The sequence below is a fragment of the Vigna unguiculata genome, chromosome 6 (assembly GCF_037176805.1).
Source record: "Vigna unguiculata cultivar grain cowpea cultivar isolate G323 ecotype 2 chromosome 6, ASM3717680v1, whole genome shotgun sequence".
Lineage (NCBI taxonomy): Eukaryota > Viridiplantae > Streptophyta > Magnoliopsida > Fabales > Fabaceae > Vigna > Vigna unguiculata.
In genome coordinates, this window is record NC_140797.1 from 23,416,427 (window position 1) to 23,437,733 (window position 21,307).

The window sequence follows — 21,307 nt, forward strand, 5'->3', positions numbered from 1 at the left end:
CTTATCTTGCATAGCAAGTGGCGGCACACATCCACTCATCTTCAAGGTTGCCATGGCTTCTAGCCTAGCCTTGTAGTGGCGTGCTTCTCACATTTTTACCATTTCTTTCCTTTCCATTTTATGTTTTCTTCTTCCTTTAATTGTTCTTGGTTTTATATGGTTTATGTTCTTTCCATTTCCTTTTCATTTTGAATCAATCCATCATCTTCTACTCTTGAGCTTTGTGAAAGGAACCTTCACATCTAGATAGCTTGCTATCTTAATGTCCAGTGGGGATTTCGCTTAGCTTTCTTAATCAACTCACACCATATTCAATAATCTTAAAAAGGAACAAGATAATCCTTCATCATTTGGTATCTAGAGCTTTGGTTGTCCTTGAATATGGTGTTTTCATGTTCTAACCTTGTCTTGTGTATCTATCTTTGAATGGTCCACATAAAAACAATGCTGGCAGAAACTGTTCACGATTTTAAAAGATTAAACTGCACCTGCTCAGTGGTCCAAAAATTACGTTCTTGATGTCCAAAGAAAGCTCTGTTAGTATAGTTTTTAACAAAAAAAGAACCAATGCATTTGGAGTTCTGTGGAGAGAGTTATGATTGAAATAGTGAGCAAAGGTCAGAGCTGCCGAGATCACCGCGAATCAATGTTTTTTAGGTTATGTTGGGCAGTTTTTGCTATTGTTTTTGTTACTCTTCTTACTCCTAAATGTGGTTGGATAACATGTCTTTGGATGGTTAGTCTTTGAGCCTCAAATCCATGAGTTTAAATGCATGATAGCTACATGTTTGTGTCTTTGTGTATGTCATGTTGAGTCTTTAAATGTGTCTAACTTTTGCTTGAGTCATATGTCATATGCTTCTTTGAGTTTTCTTATTCTTGTTTCTAAGTATTTGAGCTATTGCATGAGATCTATGTCTTTTGTTGTAGCATGCTCCTTGAAATTGATTTTGACCTAATTTTGAGGAACTAAGTGTTCAAGACACCCTAAAACATCCTTCTCATCATTTTAAGTACCTAGTTTTGAAAAGAAAAAGTGTTTTCAAGACCAAAAACAATTTGGCCGAGAGCTAATGTGTTGCTTGATGAATCCATTTGGCCATTTTTACTAGGTGTTATGCTACCAAATTTTATACTTGGATTTTGGGTGATATTGGCAAATTAGTTCAATGCTTTAACTTGGTTATGATCTTTCTTGGTGTATGCATAATTTGAGGTATAATCTTGGCTTGTTCAAATGTTTTCCATAGAGTCTTTAAAAGTGTTTTTCATTGCTTTAGTCTTGTTCAAGTTTTGTCTTTAAAACAAAATTTCCTTAGAAGTTAAACTTTCTTGTTTTTGTGTTTTTCTTGCTTGTCACTAGGTGTTCTTTTGTTGTGTCTTAGTAGTTTTCTTTTCTTGAAACTCTTGGGATGTTGTGGCCGAATCACTTGTCTTGCATTTGAAGGTTTTGAACAAGTTTTTAAAGTGTTTGCTTCACTCCTTTGGTGGATTTTGAGTGCTAGCCTTGCCTTGTTACTTTGGAAGAGTGATCTAAACACTTGGGTTACAATTTGGGTTGGATTTGGTCTCGGTTTTCATGTTGTCTAACCCCTAATCCATTTATTTTGCCTCGAATTTGAGTGTTTTTGTTGTAGGAATCATGGCAAGTTCATCAAATGCACCTACACCAAACAAAAACAATACATTGATGAGATTGCTTCGGGATTTGGAGTTGTCTAGGAAGGAGGCCTTTGAACAATTGAGAAAGGACAAGGAGCAAAGTGACCTAAGAATCCAAAAGCACATTCAAAGGCTTGAAGCTAAGGAGCATGAAAGAGAGGCTAGGAAAAGAGGGCATTCTAGGCGCAAACCATCACAAGAGAAGCAAACTCCAAAGATTCCTAAGTTCAAAGGAGAAAATGACCCAAACATCTACATTGAGTGGGAACAAAAAGTGGACCAAATTTTTACCATTCATGTAGTTAGTCATCAAAAGCAAGTAGATTTGGTAGTCTTAGAGTTTGAGGATTATGCCATGACTTGGTGGCATCAATTATGTATGGACAATATTAACCAAGAGTCACTCGCGACTTCTTGGAGGGACCTTAAAAATTTGATGCGCGCTAGATTTGTTCCTTCCTACTATAGGAGGGAGACTCTTTTGAAGCTCCAAAGGCTTCAACAAGGGTCCATGTGTGTGGATGAATATTACAAGTTAATGGAGTCCATGCTTCTAAAAGTAGGACTCCAATTTGAAAGTGAAGAGGAAAAGGTAGCTAGATTTGTGAGTGGGTTAAGGAGGGACATACAAGATTTAGTAGAGTTATATGAGTACTCCTCTCTTGACAAAGTTTTACATTTGGCCATCAAAGTTGAAACTCAATTGCAAAAGAAAAAAGAGGCCAAGAGGAGTGGTTCATACAATGACTACTATTCTAGTACTTGGAAAGATAAAGAAAGAAAACATGATAAATCACCACTCAAGAGTTCCCAAGACCCACCTCTTAGGACTAATTCGTCTAGGTCTTCTAATGAAAATCCTAATTCTTCTCAAGGTACAAGGACAAGTTCTATAAAATGTTTTAAGTGTTTGGGATATGGGCACATGGCTTCAAATTGTCCCACCAAAAGAACCATGGCCTTAAACCTTAAAAAAGAAGTAGAGAGTGAATATTCTTCTCCTCCTTCCCCCAAAAGTACTTCTTCCCACACTTCTTCTTCAAGTGAAAGGATTAAACCCCTTGAGGTGGATTGTTAATGATAAGGCACCAATTAAGACAAGTTTCCAAGGAACTTGACCCTTCTCAAAGACAAAACCTCTTTCATTCAAGGTGTCATATCAAAGACAAACTATGTCCCCTCCTCATAGATAATGGAAGTTGTGTAAATGTGGCTAGCACAAGGGTTGTGGACAAGCTTGGCTTGAAAACTATCCCTCATGCCAAGCCCTACAAGATATCATGGCTTAAGAAAGAAGACATTAAAGTAACTCAACAAGTCCTCATTAACTTTTCAATTGGAAATTTTAAAGATGAGGTGTTATGTGATGTTGTGCCTATGGAAGAAACTCATATTTGTTAGGTAGGCCATGGCAATTTGATAGAAAAGTCTTTTATGATGGCCATGCTAACACCTATGCTTTCTCCTTCCAAGGCAAGAAGTTCACACTCCTACCTCTATCACCCAATCAAGCAAATGAGGACCAAAATAAAGTGAAAGATAAGAGAAAAGATGAAAAAGAAAAAGAGCAAGTTACCTCCAAAGTGTTACTTGCCTCTAAAAGAAGCTTTCCAAAGCAAGATCGACATCACCATTCTTTCTTCTCTTGCAAGGCTCAAAAGGAAGACCCAATGCGCCAGCATGAGAAGAAGAATGGTCTAAAAAAGAGGGATGGCCTAACCAAAGCTAGGGGTAGTACCCTTAGAAAATATGGAACAAGAGCTCATAAAAGGGAGGCGCAAAACCTTCCCCAAATCAAGTCAAGCTCCATCTACAAAGGCTTAAAGAATTTGTGGTCAAATTCTCTCCAAGAAGGGGAGGATGATGAAGGATTGACCCCAACCAAGGATGAAGGCACATGCTTAAGAAGACTAAGCATGTTTAGAAAGGAAGATCACTAATCCTTCATCCATTTCATTTGTGTTTGTTATTTTTGATTCCCTAAGTTGACTTAGTTGAATCAACTTTAGTTGACTTGTTGACCTTTGACTAGGTTTGACTTGTTGACTATAGTTGACTTGACCTAAGCCAACATGCTAATCTATGTTTATTTGCTTTGTAGGTTAATTAGGAGTAAGAAAGCAATGCTAGGTGGCGCATGATGATTGGGGAGCATAAATGATGTGGATGAGAGAGTAAAGCAAAGGCATAAAGCATAAAGTAAAAGGCATAAAACAAGTGTACCTATGTACCTTTGGTCTCCTTTGTTTTTAGCACACTTTGGCCACTTTTTGGAGACATATGAGACACATTCTTTGTCTCCTTTTGTGCTAGAACGAAATCAGCCTTGCACACACCATAGTTGGCTCTTTTGTCTCTCATTTTTGTAACCTTATTTGACCTAGTTTCTAGAAGCTAGGGTTAGGTTTTTGTAGAGACATCCTTAGGTGTCTTTTATTTGCTTAGAGGCCCTTAAACTCTTCTATATAAGGGGTGCTCCTAGACATGTAAAAGGGTTGAAGATTTTGAAGTAAAAACACTCTTGTGTCTCAACCATTTGTGAGAGTTTCCTCCCTTGGGAGTGAAACTTGTAAGCCTTATCTTGCATAGCAAGTGGCGGCACACATCCACTCATCTTCAAGGTTGCCATGGCTTCTAGCCTAGCCCTGTAGTGGCGTGCTTCTCACATTTTTACCATTTCTTTCCTTTCCATTTTATGTTTTCTTCTTCCTTTAATTGTTCTTGGTTTTATATGGTTTATGTTCTTTCCATTTCCTTTTCATTTTGAATCAATCCATCATCTTCTTCTCTTGAGCTTTGTGAAAGGAACCTTCACATCTAGATAGCTTGCTATCTTAATGTCCAGTGGGGATTTCGCTTAGCTTTCTTAATCAACTCACACCATATTCAATAATCTTAGAAAGGAACAAGATAATCCTTCATCAGTCATCCTCCATTTGACCCATATGCAATTCACATCATACCCTCCTTCTTCGACAAGATTTGTCCCGAATCTTAAGACAATAGTTTTAATGTAAGTTTAATATGATCTTGTGAAGGACTTTTAATTTTTCACAAGTTGAAACTAATTCTCTTATTCCAAGATAAAATTCAACTTTAAATTTGTTACTTTCCAGTGGTTGCAATCCGTAGCTAACATTTCTTGGCAACTGTACCCCACCTTGATATGTAACAATAAATAATTCGATGCAGTGTGTTTGACGAATTTCCTTCTTATCGACGGACCAAATGCATAATAAAGCACTATGAACAAGCTTCCTTTTTAAAAATGGAAGTTGGTGTGTTTCATTCACATGCTTATCCTTTTGTTCCTATAAAATGACATCACAAACTGTAGAAGAAAAACCATTGAGCAATAAACTTTCTCTAGTTCCATTTCTTTCTTTTTTTATTTTCCCTTCCTTCTGCAGTTTATATTACTTCTTTTTCTATTCTTTCTTTTTCTGTTTTCTCCTTCAGCCTACTTTGATCCTTACTGAGTTGTCTTGGTGTCATAAATTTCTACTTCTTTTGATGTCCCTCAAGCCTCAAATAAAGGGAACGTTCATCAAGATGGAGTGTTTTAAAACAAAGCCATGCCCATCCCAAAAGAAGATGACAAGAGTCCATGGGAGCAATATCACATAATACTTCTTTCACACATTGCCATGTACTGTATTTGATCCATGCTTGATCCAGATGAAAGGTTGCTAGTAACAGGAGTTTCTCCACCAATCTTTGGCTCACAACATTGTTTTCGCTTCCGTAATCGAATGCAACTAAACATGAATGGCCTTCGGTTAAACACTTTGTATAATACACTTCCTTTCCTATTCCAAATCTAGATAACCAGGCTCTGAATACCAAATGATGTGAATCCACAGGGTTCGATTCGTTTGACTGATCTATCATTGTTGGAATGCTAACAAGCAAGAAATTTGAGAAATTATTTAAAACAAGAAAATGGAAACATAAAAGAAGATGGAACGGAAATTGATAGACATCGCACTTCCAAGAATGGAAGATAAGCCTAAGAGTTAAAACACACAAAGGGATAAAGGACCTTTGATTAAACTCATTGATTCTGGAATCACTCAAGAACTTAGAAGAATCACTCTCACTAAGATAGATGAGATAAAACTCGTTTATTTTTTGAATAAAACTCAACTTGCCTTCATTGATGAAAATGGTTCAACTTATATAGGAGCTTTAACCAATACAATTACAAAAGACACATAAATTTCAATATCATCCCGCTTAAAGCTATTAATTAATGATCCACTCAAGCTAAGAACGATCCGGTACTTAATGGTTGATTGTAACTGAATTTAAGGCTACCAAAAGTCATCCACAAACTTTGAGCAAAAGTCCTCTTTATCTTCCAAAGGTTGGTTCTTAAGTTGGCATATGGACCCTTATTTCAACTGGAAGATAAAGCAAAACTAAAGCCCATTAATTGGTTAAGCAGAAACACAATTTGGTCAGGCAATTTTACAAAGCATTGTGCCCTTATTTAAATAAAAGAAACTGCATCAACACGACGCATTAGTCATCCTCCATTTGACCCATATGCAATTCACATCATACCCTCCTTCTTCGACAAGATTTGTCCCGAATCTTAAGACACTAGTTTTAATGTAAGTTTATTATGATCTTGTGAAGGACTTTTATTTTTTCACAAGTTGAAACTAATTCTCTTCTTCCAAGATAAAATTCAACTTGATATTTGTTACTTTCCAGTGGTTGCTATCCGTCAATAACATTTCTTGGCAACTGTATCCCACCTTGATATGTAACAATAAATAATTCCATGTAGTGTGTTTGACGAATTTGCTTCTTATCGATGGACCTAATGCATAATAAAGCACTATGAGCAAGCTTCCTTTTTAAAAATGGAAGGTGGTGTGTTTCATTCACATGCTTATCCTTTTGTTCCTGTAAAATGACATCACAAACTGTAGAAGAAAAACCATTGAGGAATAAACTTTCTCTAGTTCCATTTCTTTCTTTTTTTATTTTCCCTTCCTTCCCTATCCCAAAAGAAGATGACAAGAGTCCATGGGAGCAATATCACATAATAGTTCTTTCAGACATTGCCATGTACTGAATTTGATCCATGCTTGATCCAGATGAAAAGTTGCTGGTAATTGGTGTTTCTCCACCAATCTTTGGCTCACAACATTGTTTTCGCTTCCGTAATCGAATGCAACTAAACATGAATGGCCTTCGATTAAACACTTTGTATAATAAACTTCCTTTCGTATTCCAAATCTAGATAGCGAGGCTCTGAATACCAAATGATGTGAATGCACAAGGTTCGATTCGTTTGACTGATCTATCATTGTTGGAATGCTAACAAGCAAGAAATTTGAGAAATTATTTAAAATGATAAAATGGAAACACAAAAGAAGATGGAACGCAAATTGATAGACATCACACTTCCAAGAATGGAAGATAAGCCTAAGAGTTGAAACACACAAAGGGATAAAGGACCTTTGATTAAACTCATGGATTCTTGAATCACTCAAGAACTTAGGAGAATCACTCTCACTAAGATAGATGAGATAAAACATGTTTATTTTTTGAAAAAAACTCAGCTTGCCTTCATTGATGAAAATGGTTCAACTTATATAGGAGCTTTAACCAATACAATTACAAAAGACACATAAATTTCAATATCATCCCGCTTAAAGCTATTAATTAATGATCCACTCAGGCTAATAACGATCCGCTACTTAATGGTTGATTGTAACTGAATTTAAGGCTACCAAAAGTCATCCACAAACTTTGAGCAAAAGTCCCTTTTATCTTCCAAAGGTTGGTTGTTAAGTTGGCATATGGACCCTTATTTCAACTGGAAGATAAAGCAAAACTAAAGCCCATTAATTGGTTAAGCACAAACACAATTTGGTCAGGCAATTTTACAAAGCATTGTGCCCTTATTTAAATAAAAGAAACTGCATCAACACGGCGCATTAGTCATCCTCCATTTGACCCATATGCAATTCACATCATACCCTCCTTCTTCGACAAGATTTGTCCCGAATCTTAAGACACTAGTTTTAATGTAAGTTTAGTATGATCTTGTGAAGGACTTTTATTTTTTCACAAGTTGAAACTAATTCTCTTCTTCCAGGATAAAATTCAACTTGATATTTGTTACTTTCCAGTGGTTGCAATCCGTCAATAACATTTCTTGGCAACAGTACCCCACCTTGATATGTAACAATAAATAATTTCGTGCAGTGTGTTTGACGAATTTACTTCTTATCGACGGACCAAATGCATAATAAAACACTATGAACAAGCTTCCTTTTTAAAAATGGAAGGTGGTGTGTTTCATTCACATGCTTATCCTTTTGTTCCTGTAAAATGACATCACAAACTGTAGAAGAAAAACCATTGAGGAATAAACTTTCTATAGTTCCATTTCTTTCTTTTTTTATTTTCCCTTCCTTCTGCAGTTTATATTACTTCTTTTTCTATTCTTTCTTTTTCTGTTTTCTCCTTCAGCTTACGTTAATCCTTATTGAGTTGTCTTGGTGTCATAAATTTCTATTTCTTTTGATGTCCCTCAAGCCTCAAATAAAGGGAACGTTCATCAAGATGGAGTGTTTTAAAACGAAGCCATGCCTATCCCAAAAGAAGATGACAAGAGTCCATGGGAGCAATATCACATAATAGTTCTTACATACATTGCCATGTACTGAATTTGATCCAGGCTTGATCTAGATGAAAGGTTGCTGGTAACTGGAGTTTCTCCACCAATCTTTGGCTCACAACATTGTTCTCGCTTCCGTAATCGAATGCAACTAAACATGAATGGCCTTCGGTTAAACACTTTGTATAATACACTTCCTTTCCTATTCCAAATCTACATAGCGAGGCTCTGAATACCAAATGATGTGAATCGACAGGATTCGATTCGTTTGACTAATCTATCATTGTTGGAATGCTAACAAGCAAAAAATTTGAGAAATTATTTAAAACAAGAAAATGGAAACATAAAAGAAGATGGAACAGAAATGGATAGACATCACACTTCCAAGAATGGAAGATAAGCCTAAGAGTTGAAACACACAAAGGGATAAAGGACCTTTGATTAAACTCATGGATTCTGGAATCACTCAAGAACTTAGGAGAATCACTCTCAATAAGATAGATGAGATAAAACTTGTTTATTTTTTGAATATAACTCAGCTTGCCTTCATTGATGAAAATGGTTCAACTTATATAGGAGCTTTAACCATCAGAATTACAAAAGACACATAAATTTCAATATCATCCCGCTTTAATCTATTAATTAATGATCCACATAAGCTAATAACGATCCGCTACTTAATGGTTGATTGTAACTGAATTTGAGGCTACCAAAAGTCAGCCACAAACTTTGAGCAAAGGTCCTCTTGATCTTCCAAAGGTTGGTTCTTAAGTTGGCATATGGACCCTTATTTCAACTTGAAGATAAAGCAAAACTAAAGCCCATTAATTGGTTAAGCACAAACACAATTTGGTCAGCCAATTTTACAAAGCCTTGGGCCCTTATTTAAATAAAAGAAACTGCATCAACACGGCGCATTAGTCATCCTCCATTTGACCTATATGCAATTCACATCACACCCTCCTTCTTCGAGAAGATTTGTCCCGAATCTTAAGACACTAGTTTTAACGTAAGTTTATTATGATCTTGTGAAGGACTTTTATTTTTTCACAAGTTGAAACTAATTCTCTTCTTCCAGGATCAAATTCAACTTGATATTTGTTACTTTCCAATGGTTGCAATCCGCCAATAACATTTCTTGGCAACAGTACCCCACCTTGATATGTAACAATAAATAATTCCAAGCATTGTGTTTGACGAATTTGCTTCTTATCGACGGACCAAATTCATAATAAAGCATTATGAACAAGCTTCCTTTTTAAACATGGAAGTTGGTGTGTTTCATTCACATGCTTATCCTTTTGTTCCTGTAAAATGACATCACAAACTGTAGAAGAGAAAACATTGACGAATAAACTTTCTCTAGTTCCATTTCTTTTTCTTTATTTTCCCTTCCTTCTGCAGTTTATATTACTTCATTTTCTCTTCTTTCTTTTTCTATTTTCTCCTTCAGCATACGATGATCCTTACTGACTTGTCTTGGTGTCCTAAATTTCTACTTCTTTTGATGTCCCTCATGCCTCAAATAAAGGGAACGTTCATCAAGATGGAGTGTTTTAAAACGAAGCCATGCCCATCCCCAAAGAAGATGACAAGAGTCCATGGGAGCAATGTCACATAATACTTCTTTCACACATTGCCATGTACTGAATTTGATCCGTGCTTGATCCAGATGAAAGGTTGCTGGTAACTGGAGTTTCTCCACCAATCTTTGGCTCACAACATTGTTTTTGGTTGCGTAATCGAATGCAACTAAACATGGATGGCCTTCGATTAAACACTTTGTATAATAAACTTCCTTTCCTATTCCAAATCTAGATAGCCAGGCTCTGAATACAAAATGATGTGAATCCACAAGGTTCGATTCGTTTGAATGATCTATCATTCTTGGAATGCTAACAAGCAAGAAATTTGAGAAATTATTTAAAATGAGAAAATGGAAACACAAAAGAAGATGGAACGCAAATTGATAGACATCACACTTCCAAGAATGGAAGATAAGCCTAAGAGTTGAAACACACAAAGGGATAAGGGACCTTTGATTAAACTCATGGATTCTTGAATCGCTCAAGAACTTAGGAGAATCACTCTCACTAAGATAGATGAGATAAAACTCGTTTATTTTCTGAATAAAACTCAGCTTGCCTTCATTGATGAAAATGGTTCAACTTATCCAGGAGCTTTAACCATCAGAATTACAAAAGACACATAAATTTCAATATCATCCCGCTTTAATCTATTAATTAATGATCCACAAAAGCTAATAACGATCCGCTACTTAATGGTTGATTGTAACTTAATTTAAGGCTACCAAAAGTCAGCCACAAACTCTGAGCAAAGGTCCTCTTGATCTTCCAAAGGTTGGTTCTTAAGTTGGCATATGGACCCTTATTACAACTTGAAGATAAAGCAAAACTAAAGCCCATTAATTGGTTAAGCACAAACACAGTTTGGTCAGCCAATTTTACAAAGCCTTGGGCCCTTATTTAAATAAAAGAAACTGCATCAACACGACGCATTAGTCATCCTCCATTTGACCCATATGCAATTCACATCATACCCTCCTTCTTCGAGAAGATTTGTCCCGAATCTTAAGACACTAGTTTTAACGTAAGTTTATTATGATCTTGTGAAGGACTTTTACTTTTTCACAAGTTGAAACTAATTCTCTTCTTCCAGGATCAAATTCAACTTGATATTTGTTACTTTCCAATGGTTGCAATCCGTCAATAACATTTCTTGGCAACAGTACCCCACCTTGATATGTAACAATAAATAATTCCATGCATTGTGTTTGACGAATTTGCTTCTTATCGACGGACCAAATGCATAATAAAGCACTATGAACAAGCTTCCTTTTTAAACATGGAAGTTGGTGTGTTTCATTCACATGCTCATCCTTTTGTTCCTGTAAAATGACTTCACAAACTGTAGAAGAGAAAACATTGACGAATAAACTTTCTCTAGTTCCATTTCTTTTTCTTTATTTTCCCTTCCTTCTGCAGTTTATATTACTTCATTTTCTCTTCTTTCTTTTTCTGTTTTCTCCTTCAGCATACGATGATCCTTACTGACTTGTCTTGGTGTCCTAAATTTCTACTTCTTTTGATGTCCCTCATGCCTCAAATAAAGGGAACGTTCATCAAGATGGAGTGTTTTAAAACGAAGCCATGCCCATCCCAAAAGAAGATGACAAGAGTCCATGGGAGCAATATCACATAACACTTCTTTCACACATTGCCATGTACTGAATTTGATCCGTGCTTGATCCAGATGAAAGGTTGCTGGTAACTGGAGTTTCTCCACCAATCTTTGGCTCACAACATTGTTTTTGCTTCCGTAATCGAATGCAACTAAACATGGATGGCCTTCGATTAAACACTTTGTATAATAAACTTCCTTTCCTATTCCAAATCTAGATAGCCAGGCTCTGAATACCAAATGATGTGAATCCACAAGGTTCGATTTGTTTGACTGATCTATCATTGTTGGAATGCTAACAAGCAAGAAATTTGATAAATTATTTAAAATGAGAAAATGGAAACACAAAAGAAGATGGAACGCAAATTGATAGACATCACACTTCCAAGAATGGAAGATAAGCCTAAGAGTTGAAACACACAAAGGGATAAGGGACCTTTGATTAAACTCATGGATTCTTGAATCGCTCAAGAACTTAGGAGAATCACTCTCACTAAGATAGATGAGATAAAACTCGTTTATTTTCTGAATAAAACTCAGCTTGCCTTCATTGATGAAAATGGTTCAACTTATCCAGGAGCTTTAACCATCAGAATTACAAAAGACACATAAATTTCAATATCATCCCGCTTTAATCTATTAATTAATGATCCACAAAAGCTAATAACGATCCGCTACTTAATGGTTGATTGTAACTTAATTTAAGGCTACCAAAAGTCAGCCACAAACTCTGAGCAAAGGTCCTCTTGATCTTCCAAAGGTTGGTTCTTAAGTTGGCATATGGACCCTTATTACAACTTGAAGATAAAGCAAAACTAAAGCCCATTAATTGGTTAAGCACAAACACAGTTTGGTCAGCCAATTTTACAAAGCCTTGGGCCCTTATTTAAATAAAAGAAACTGCATCAACACGACGCATTAGTCATCCTCCATTTGACCCATATGCAATTCACATCATACCCTCCTTCTTCGAGAAGATTTGTCCCGAATCTTAAGACACTAGTTTTAACGTAAGTTTATTATGATCTTGTGAAGGACTTTTACTTTTTCACAAGTTGAAACTAATTCTCTTCTTCCAGGATCAAATTCAACTTGATATTTGTTACTTTCCAATGGTTGCAATCCGTCAATAACATTTCTTGGCAACAGTACCCCACCTTGATATGTAACAATAAATAATTCCATGCATTGTGTTTGACGAATTTGCTTCTTATCGACGGACCAAATGCATAATAAAGCACTATGAACAAGCTTCCTTTTTAAACATGGAAGTTGGTGTGTTTCATTCACATGCTCATCCTTTTGTTCCTGTAAAATGACTTCACAAACTGTAGAAGAGAAAACATTGACGAATAAACTTTCTCTAGTTCCATTTCTTTTTCTTTATTTTCCCTTCCTTCTGCAGTTTATATTACTTCATTTTCTCTTCTTTCTTTTTCTGTTTTCTCCTTCAGCATACGATGATCCTTACTGACTTGTCTTGGTGTCCTAAATTTCTACTTCTTTTGATGTCCCTCATGCCTCAAATAAAGGGAACGTTCATCAAGATGGAGTGTTTTAAAACGAAGCCATGCCCATCCCAAAAGAAGATGACAAGAGTCCATGGGAGCAATATCACATAACACTTCTTTCACACATTGCCATGTACTGAATTTGATCCGTGCTTGATCCAGATGAAAGGTTGCTGGTAACTGGAGTTTCTCCACCAATCTTTGGCTCACAACATTGTTTTTGCTTCCGTAATCGAATGCAACTAAACATGGATGGCCTTCGATTAAACACTTTGTATAATAAACTTCCTTTCCTATTCCAAATCTAGATAGCCAGGCTCTGAATACCAAATGATGTGAATCCACAAGGTTCGATTTGTTTGACTGATCTATCATTGTTGGAATGCTAACAAGCAAGAAATTTGATAAATTATTTAAAATGAGAAAATGGAAACACAAAAGAAGATGGAATGCAAATTGATAGACATCACACTTCCAAGAATGGAAGATAAGCCTAAGAGTTGAAACACACAAAGGGATAAGGGACCTTTGATTAAACTCGGGGATTCTTGAATCACTCAAGAACTTAGGAGAATCACTCTCACTAAGATACATGAGATAAAACTCGTTTATTTTCTGAATAAAACTCAGCTTGCCTTCATTGATGAAAATGGTCAACTTATCCAGGAGCTTTAACCATCAGAATTACAAAAGACACATAAATTTCAATATCATCCCGCTTTAATCTATTAATTAATGATCCACATAAGCTAATAATGATCCGCTACTTAATGGTTGATTGTAACTGAATTTGAGGCTACCAAAAGTCAGCCACAAACTCTGAGCAAAGGTCCTCTTAATCTTCCAAAGGTTGGTTCTTAAGTTGGCATATGGACCCTTATTACAACTTGAAGATAAAGCAAAACTAAAGCCCATTAATTGGTTAAGCACAAACACAGTTTGGTCAGCCAATTTTACAAAGCCTTGGGCCCTTATTTAAATAAAAGAAACTGCATCAACACGACGCATTAGTCATCCTCCATTTGACCCATATGTAATTCACATCATACCCTCCTTCGAGAAGATTTGTCCCGAATCTTAAGACACTAGTTTTAACGTAAGTTTATTATGATCTTGTGAAGGACTTTTATTTTTTCACAAGTTGAAACTAATTCTCTTCTTCCAGGATCAAATTCAACTTGATATTTGTTACTTTCCAATGGTTGTATTCCGTCAATAACATTTCTTGGCAACAGTACCCCACCTTGATATGTAACAATAAATAATTCCATGCATTGTGTTTGATGAATTTGCTTCTTATCGACGGACCAAATGCATAATAGAGCACTATGAACAAGCTTCCTTTTTAAACATGGAAGTTGGTGTGTTTCATTCACATGCTCATCCTTTTGTTCCTGTAAGATGACATCACAAACTGTAGAAGAGAAAACATTGACGAATAAACTTTCTCTAGTTCCATTTCTTTTTCTTTATTTTCCCTTCCTTCTGCAGTTTATATTACTTCATTTTCTCTTCTTTCGTTTTCTGTTTTCTCCTTCAGCATACGATGATCCTTACTGACTTGTCTTGGTGTCCTAAATTTCTACTTCTTTTGATGTCCCTCATGCCTCAAATAAAGGGAACGTTCATCAAGATGGAGTGTTTTAAAACGAAGCCATGCCCATCCCAAAAGAAGATGACAAGAGTCCATGGGAGCAATATCACATAACACTTCTTTCACACATTGCCATGTACTGAATTTGATCCGTGCTTGATCCAGATGAAAGGTTGCTGGTAACTGGAGTTTCTCCACCAATCTTTGGCTCACAACATTGTTTTCGCTTCCGTAATCGAATGCAACTAAACATGGATGGCCTTCGATTAAACACTTTGTATAATAAACTTCCTTTCCTATTCCAAATCTTGATAGCCAGGCTCTGAATACCAAATGATGTGAATCCACAAGGTTCGATTCGTTTGACTGATCTATCATTGTTGGAATGCTAACAAGCAAGAAATTTGAGAAATTATTTAAAATGAGAAAATGGAAACACAAAAGAAGATGGAACGCAAATTGATAGACATCACACTTCCAAGAATGTAAGATAAGCCTAAGAGTTGAAACACACAAAGGGATAAGGGATCTTTGATTAAACTCATGGATTCTTGAATCGCTCAAGAACTTAGGAGAATCACTCTCACTAAGATACATGAGATAAAACTCGTTTATTTTCTGAATAAAACTCAGCTTGCCTTCATTGATGAAAATGGTTCAACTTATCTAGGAGCTTTGACCATCAGAATTACAAAAGACACATAAATTTCAATATCATCCCGCTTTAATCTATTAATTAATGATCCACATAAGCTAATAACGATCCGCTACTTAATGGTTGATTGTAACTGAATTTAAGGCTACCAAAAGTCAGCCACAAACTATGAGCAAAGGTCCTCTTGATCTTCCAAAGGTTGGTTCTTAAGTTGGCATATGGACCCTTATTACAACTTGAAGATAAAGCAAAACTAAAGCCCATTAATTGGTTAAGCACAAACACAGTTTGGTCAGCCAATTTTACAAAGCCTTGGGCCCTTATTTAAATAAAAGAAACTGCATCAACACGACGCATTAGTCATCCTCCATTTGACCCATATGCAATTCACATCATACCCTCCTTCTTCGAGAAGATTTGTCCCGAATCTTAAGACACTAGTTTTAACGTAAGTTTATTATGATCTTGTGAAGGACTTTTATTTTTTCACAAGTTGAAACTAATTCTCTTCTTCCAGGATCAAATTCAACTTGATATTTGTTACTTTCCAATGGTTGCAATCCGTCAATAACATTTCTTGGCAACAGTACCCCACCTTGATATGTAACAATAAATAATTCCATGCATTGTGTTTGACGAATTTGCTTCTTATCGACGGACCAAATGCATAATAAAGCACTATGAACAAGCTTCCTTTTTAAACATGGAAGTTGGTGTGTTTCATTCACATGCTCATCCTTTTGTTCCTGTAAAATGACTTCACAAACTGTAGAAGAGAAAACATTGACGAATAAACTTTCTCTAGTTCCATTTCTTTTTCTTTATTTTCCCTTCCTTCTGCAGTTTATATTACTTCATTTTCTCTTCTTTCTTTTTCTGTTTTCTCCTTCAGCATACAATGATCCTTACTGACTTGTCTTGGTGTCCTAAATTTCTACTTCTTTTGATGTCCCTCATGCCTCAAATAAAGGGAACGTTCATCAAGATGGAGTGTTTTAAAACGAAGCCATGCCCATCCCAAAAGAAGATGACAAGAGTCCATGGGAGCAATATCACATAACACTTCTTTCACACATTGCCATGTACTGAATTTGATCCGTGCTTGATCCAGATGAAAGGTTGCTGGTAACTGGAGTTTCTCCACCAATCTTTGGCTCACAACATTGTTTTTGCTTCCGTAATCGAATGCAACTAAACATGGATGGCCTTCGATTAAACACTTTGTATAATAAACTTCCTTTCCTATTCCAAATCTAGATAGCCAGGCTCTGAATACCAAATGATGTGAATCCACAAGGTTCGATTTGTTTGACTGATCTATCATTGTTGGAATGCTAACAAGCAAGAAATTTGATAAATTATTTAAAATGAGAAAATGGAAACACAAAAGAAGATGGAATGCAAATTGATAGACATCACACTTCCAAGAATGGAAGATAAGCCTAAGAGTTGAAACACACAAAGGGATAAGGGACCTTTGATTAAACTCGGGGATTCTTGAATCACTCAAGAACTTAGGAGAATCACTCTCACTAAGATACATGAGATAAAACTCGTTTATTTTCTGAATAAAACTCAGCTTGCCTTCATTGATGAAAATGGTCAACTTATCCAGGAGCTTTAACCATCAGAATTACAAAAGACACATAAATTTCAATATCATCCCGCTTTAATCTATTAATTAATGATCCACATAAGCTAATAATGATCCGCTACTTAATGGTTGATTGTAACTGAATTTGAGGCTACCAAAAGTCAGCCACAAACTCTGAGCAAAGGTCCTCTTAATCTTCCAAAGGTTGGTTCTTAAGTTGGCATATGGACCCTTATTACAACTTGAAGATAAAGCAAAACTAAAGCCCATTAATTGGTTAAGCACAAACACAGTTTGGTCAGCCAATTTTACAAAGCCTTGGGCCCTTATTTAAATAAAAGAAACTGCATCAACACGACGCATTAGTCATCCTCCATTTGACCCATATGTAATTCACATCATACCCTCCTTCTTCGAGAAGATTTGTCCCGAATCTTAAGACACTAGTTTTAACGTAAGTTTATTATGATCTTGTGAAGGACTTTTATTTTTTCACAAGTTGAAACTAATTCTCTTCTTCCAGGATCAAATTCAACTTGATATTTGTTACTTTCCAATGGTTGTATTCCGTCAATAACATTTCTTGGCAACAGTACCCCACCTTGATATGTAACAATAAATAATTCCATGCATTGTGTTTGATGAATTTGCTTCTTATCGACGGACCAAATGCATAATAGAGCACTATGAACAAGCTTCCTTTTTAAACATGGAAGTTGGTGTGTTTCATTCACATGCTCATCCTTTTGTTCCTGTAAGATGACATCACAAACTGTAGAAGAGAAAACATTGACGAATAAACTTTCTCTAGTTCCATTTCTTTTTCTTTATTTTCCCTTCCTTCTGCAGTTTATATTACTTCATTTTCTCTTCTTTCGTTTTCTGTTTTCTCCTTCAGCATACGATGATCCTTACTGACTTGTCTTGGTGTCCTAAATTTCTACTTCTTTTGATGTCCCTCATGCCTCAAATAAAGGGAACGTTCATCAAGATGGAGTGTTTTAAAACGAAGCCATGCCCATCCCAAAAGAAGATGACAAGAGTCCATGGGAGCAATATCACATAATACTTCTTTCACACATTGCCATGTACTGAATTTGTTCCGTGCTTGATCCAGATGAAAGGTTGCTGGTAACTGGAGTTTCTCCACCAATCTTTGGCTCACAACATTGTTTTCGCTTCCGTAATCGAATGCAACTAAACATGGATGGCCTTCGATTAAACACTTTGTATAATAAACTTCCTTTCCTATTCCAAATCTTGATAGCCAGGCTCTGAATACCAAATGATGTGAATCCACAAGGTTCGATTCGTTTGACTGATCTATCATTGTTGGAATGCTAACAAGCAAGAAATTTGAGAAATTATTTAAAATGAGAAAATGGAAACACAAAAGAAGATGGAACGCAAATTGATAGACATCACACTTCCAAGAATGTAAGATAAGCCTAAGAGTTGAAACACACAAAGGGATAAGGGATCTTTGATTAAACTCATGGATTCTTGAATCGCTCAAGAACTTAGGAGAATCACTCTCACTAAGATACATGAGATAAAACTCGTTTATTTTCTGAATAAAACTCAGCTTGCCTTCATTGATGAAAATGGTTCAACTTATCTAGGAGCTTTGACCATCAGAATTACAAAAGACACATAAATTTCAATATCATCCCGCTTTAATCTATTAATTAATGATCCACATAAGCTAATAACGATCCGCTACTTAATGGTTGATTGTAACTGAATTTAAGGCTACCAAAAGTCAGCCACAAACTATGAGCAAAGGTCCTCTTGATCTTCCAAAGGTTGGTTCTTAAGTTGGCATATGGACCCTTATTACAACTTGAAGATAAAGCAAAACTAAAGCCCATTAATTGGTTAAGCACAAACACAGTTTGGTCAGCCAATTTTACAAAGCCTTGGGCCCTTATTTAAATAAAAGAAACTGCATCAACACGACGCATTAGTCATCCTCCATTTGACCCATATGCAATTCACATCATACCCTCCTTCTTCGAGAAGATTTGTCCCGAATCTTAAGACACTAGTTTTAACGTAAGTTTATTATGATCTTGTGAAGGACTTTTATTTTTTCACAAGTTGAAACTAATTCTCTTCTTCCAGGATCAAATTCAACTTAATATTTGTTACTTTCCAATGGTTGCAATCCGTCAATAACATTTCTTGGCAACAGTACCCCACCTTGATATGTAACAATAAATAATTCCATGCATTGTGTTTGACGAATTTGCTTCTTATCGACGGACCAAATGCATAATAAAGCACTATGAACAAGCTTCCTTTTTAAACATGGAAGTTGGTGTGTTTCATTCACATGCTCATCCTTTTGTTCCTGTAAAATGACTTCACAAACTGTAGAAGAGAAAACATTGACGAATAAACTTTCTCTAGTTCCATTTCTTTTTCTTTATTTTCCCTTCCTTCTGCAGTTTATATTACTTCATTTTCTCTTCTTTCTTTTTCTGTTTTCTCCTTCAGCATACAATGATCCTTACTGACTTGTCTTGGTGTCCTAAATTTCTACTTCTTTTTATATCCCCCAATGCCTCAAATAAAGGGAACGTTCATCAAGATGGAGTGTTTTAAAACGAAGCCATGCCCATCCCAAAAGAAGATGACAAGAGTCCATGGCAGCAATATCACATAATACTTCTTTCACACATTGCCATGTACTGAATTTGATCCATGCTTGATCCAGATGAAAGGTTGTTGGTAATTGGAGTTTCTCCAACAATCTATGGCTCACAACATTGTTTTTGCTTCCGTAATCGAATGCAACTAAACATGGATGTCCTTCGGTTAAACACTTTGTATAATAAACTTCCTTTCCTATTCCAAATCTAGATAGCCAGGCTCTGAATACCGAATGATGTGAATCCTATCCCTTTGTGTGTTTCAACTCTTAGGCTTATCTTCCATTCTTGGAAGTGTGATGTCTATCAATTTGCGTTCCATCTTCTTTTGTGTTTCCATTTTCCCATTTTAAATAATTTCTCAAATTTCTTGCTTGTTAGCATTCCAACAATGATAGATCAGTCAAACGAATCGAACCTTATGGATTCACATCATTTGGAATTCAGAGCCTGGCTATCTAGATTTGGAATAGGAAAGGAAGTTTATTATACAAAGTGTTTAATTGAAGCCCATCCATGTTTAGTTGCATTCGATTACGGAAGCGAAAACAATGTTGTGAGCCAAAGATTGGTGGAGAAACTCCAGTTACCAGTAACCTTTCATCTGGATCAAGCATGGATCAAATTCAGTACATGGGAATGTGTGAAAGAAGTATTATGTGATATTGCTCCCATGGACTCTTGTCATCTTCTTTTGGGATGGGCATGGCTTCGTTTTAAAACACTCCATCTTGATGAACGTTCCCTTTATTTGAGGCCTGAGGGACATCAAAAGAAGTAGAAATTTAGGACACCGAGACAAGTCAGTAAGGATCATCGTATGCTGAAGGAGAAAACAGAAAACGAAAGAAGAGAAAATGAAGTAATATAAACTGCAGAAGGAAGGGAAAATAAAGAAAAAGAAATGGAACTAGAGAAAGTTTATTCGTCAATGTTTTCTCTTCTACAGATTGTGATGTCATTTTACAGGAACAAAAGGATGAGCATGTGAATGAAACACACCAACTTCCATGTTTAAAAAGGAAGCTTGTTCATAGTGCTTTATTATGCATTTGGTCCGTCGATAAGAAGCAAATTCATCAAACACAATGCATGGAATTATTTATTGTTACATATCAAGGTGCGGTACTGTTGCCAAGAAATGTTATTGATGGATTGCAACCATTGGAGAGTAACAAATATCAAGTTGAATTTGATCCTGGAAGAAGAGAATTAGTTTCAACTTGTGAAAAAATAAAAGTCCTTCACAAGATCATAATAAACTTACTTTAAAACTAGTATCTTAAGATTCGGGACAAATCTTCTCGAAGAAGGAGGGTATGATGTGAATTGCATATGGGTCAAATGGAGGATGACTAATGCGTCGTGTTGATGCAGTTTCTTTTATTTAAATAAGGGCCCAAGGCTTTGTAAAATTGGCTGACCAAACTGTGTTTGTGCTTAACCAATTAATGGGCTTTAGTTTTGCTTTATCTTCAAGTTGTAATAAGGGTCCATATGCCAACTTAAGAACCAACCTTTGGAAGATCAAGAGGACCTTTGCTCAGAGTTTGTGGCTGACTTTTGGTAGCCTCAAATTCAGTTACAATCAACCATTAAGTAGCGGATCGTTATTAGCTTATGTGGATCATTAATTAATAGATTAAAGCGGGATGATATTGAAATTTATGTGTCTTTTGTAATTCTGATGGTTAAAGCTCCTGGATAAGTTGACCATTTTCATCAATGAAGGCAAGCTGAGTTTTATTCAGAAAATAAACGAGTTTTATCTCATGTATCTTAGTGAGAGTGATTCT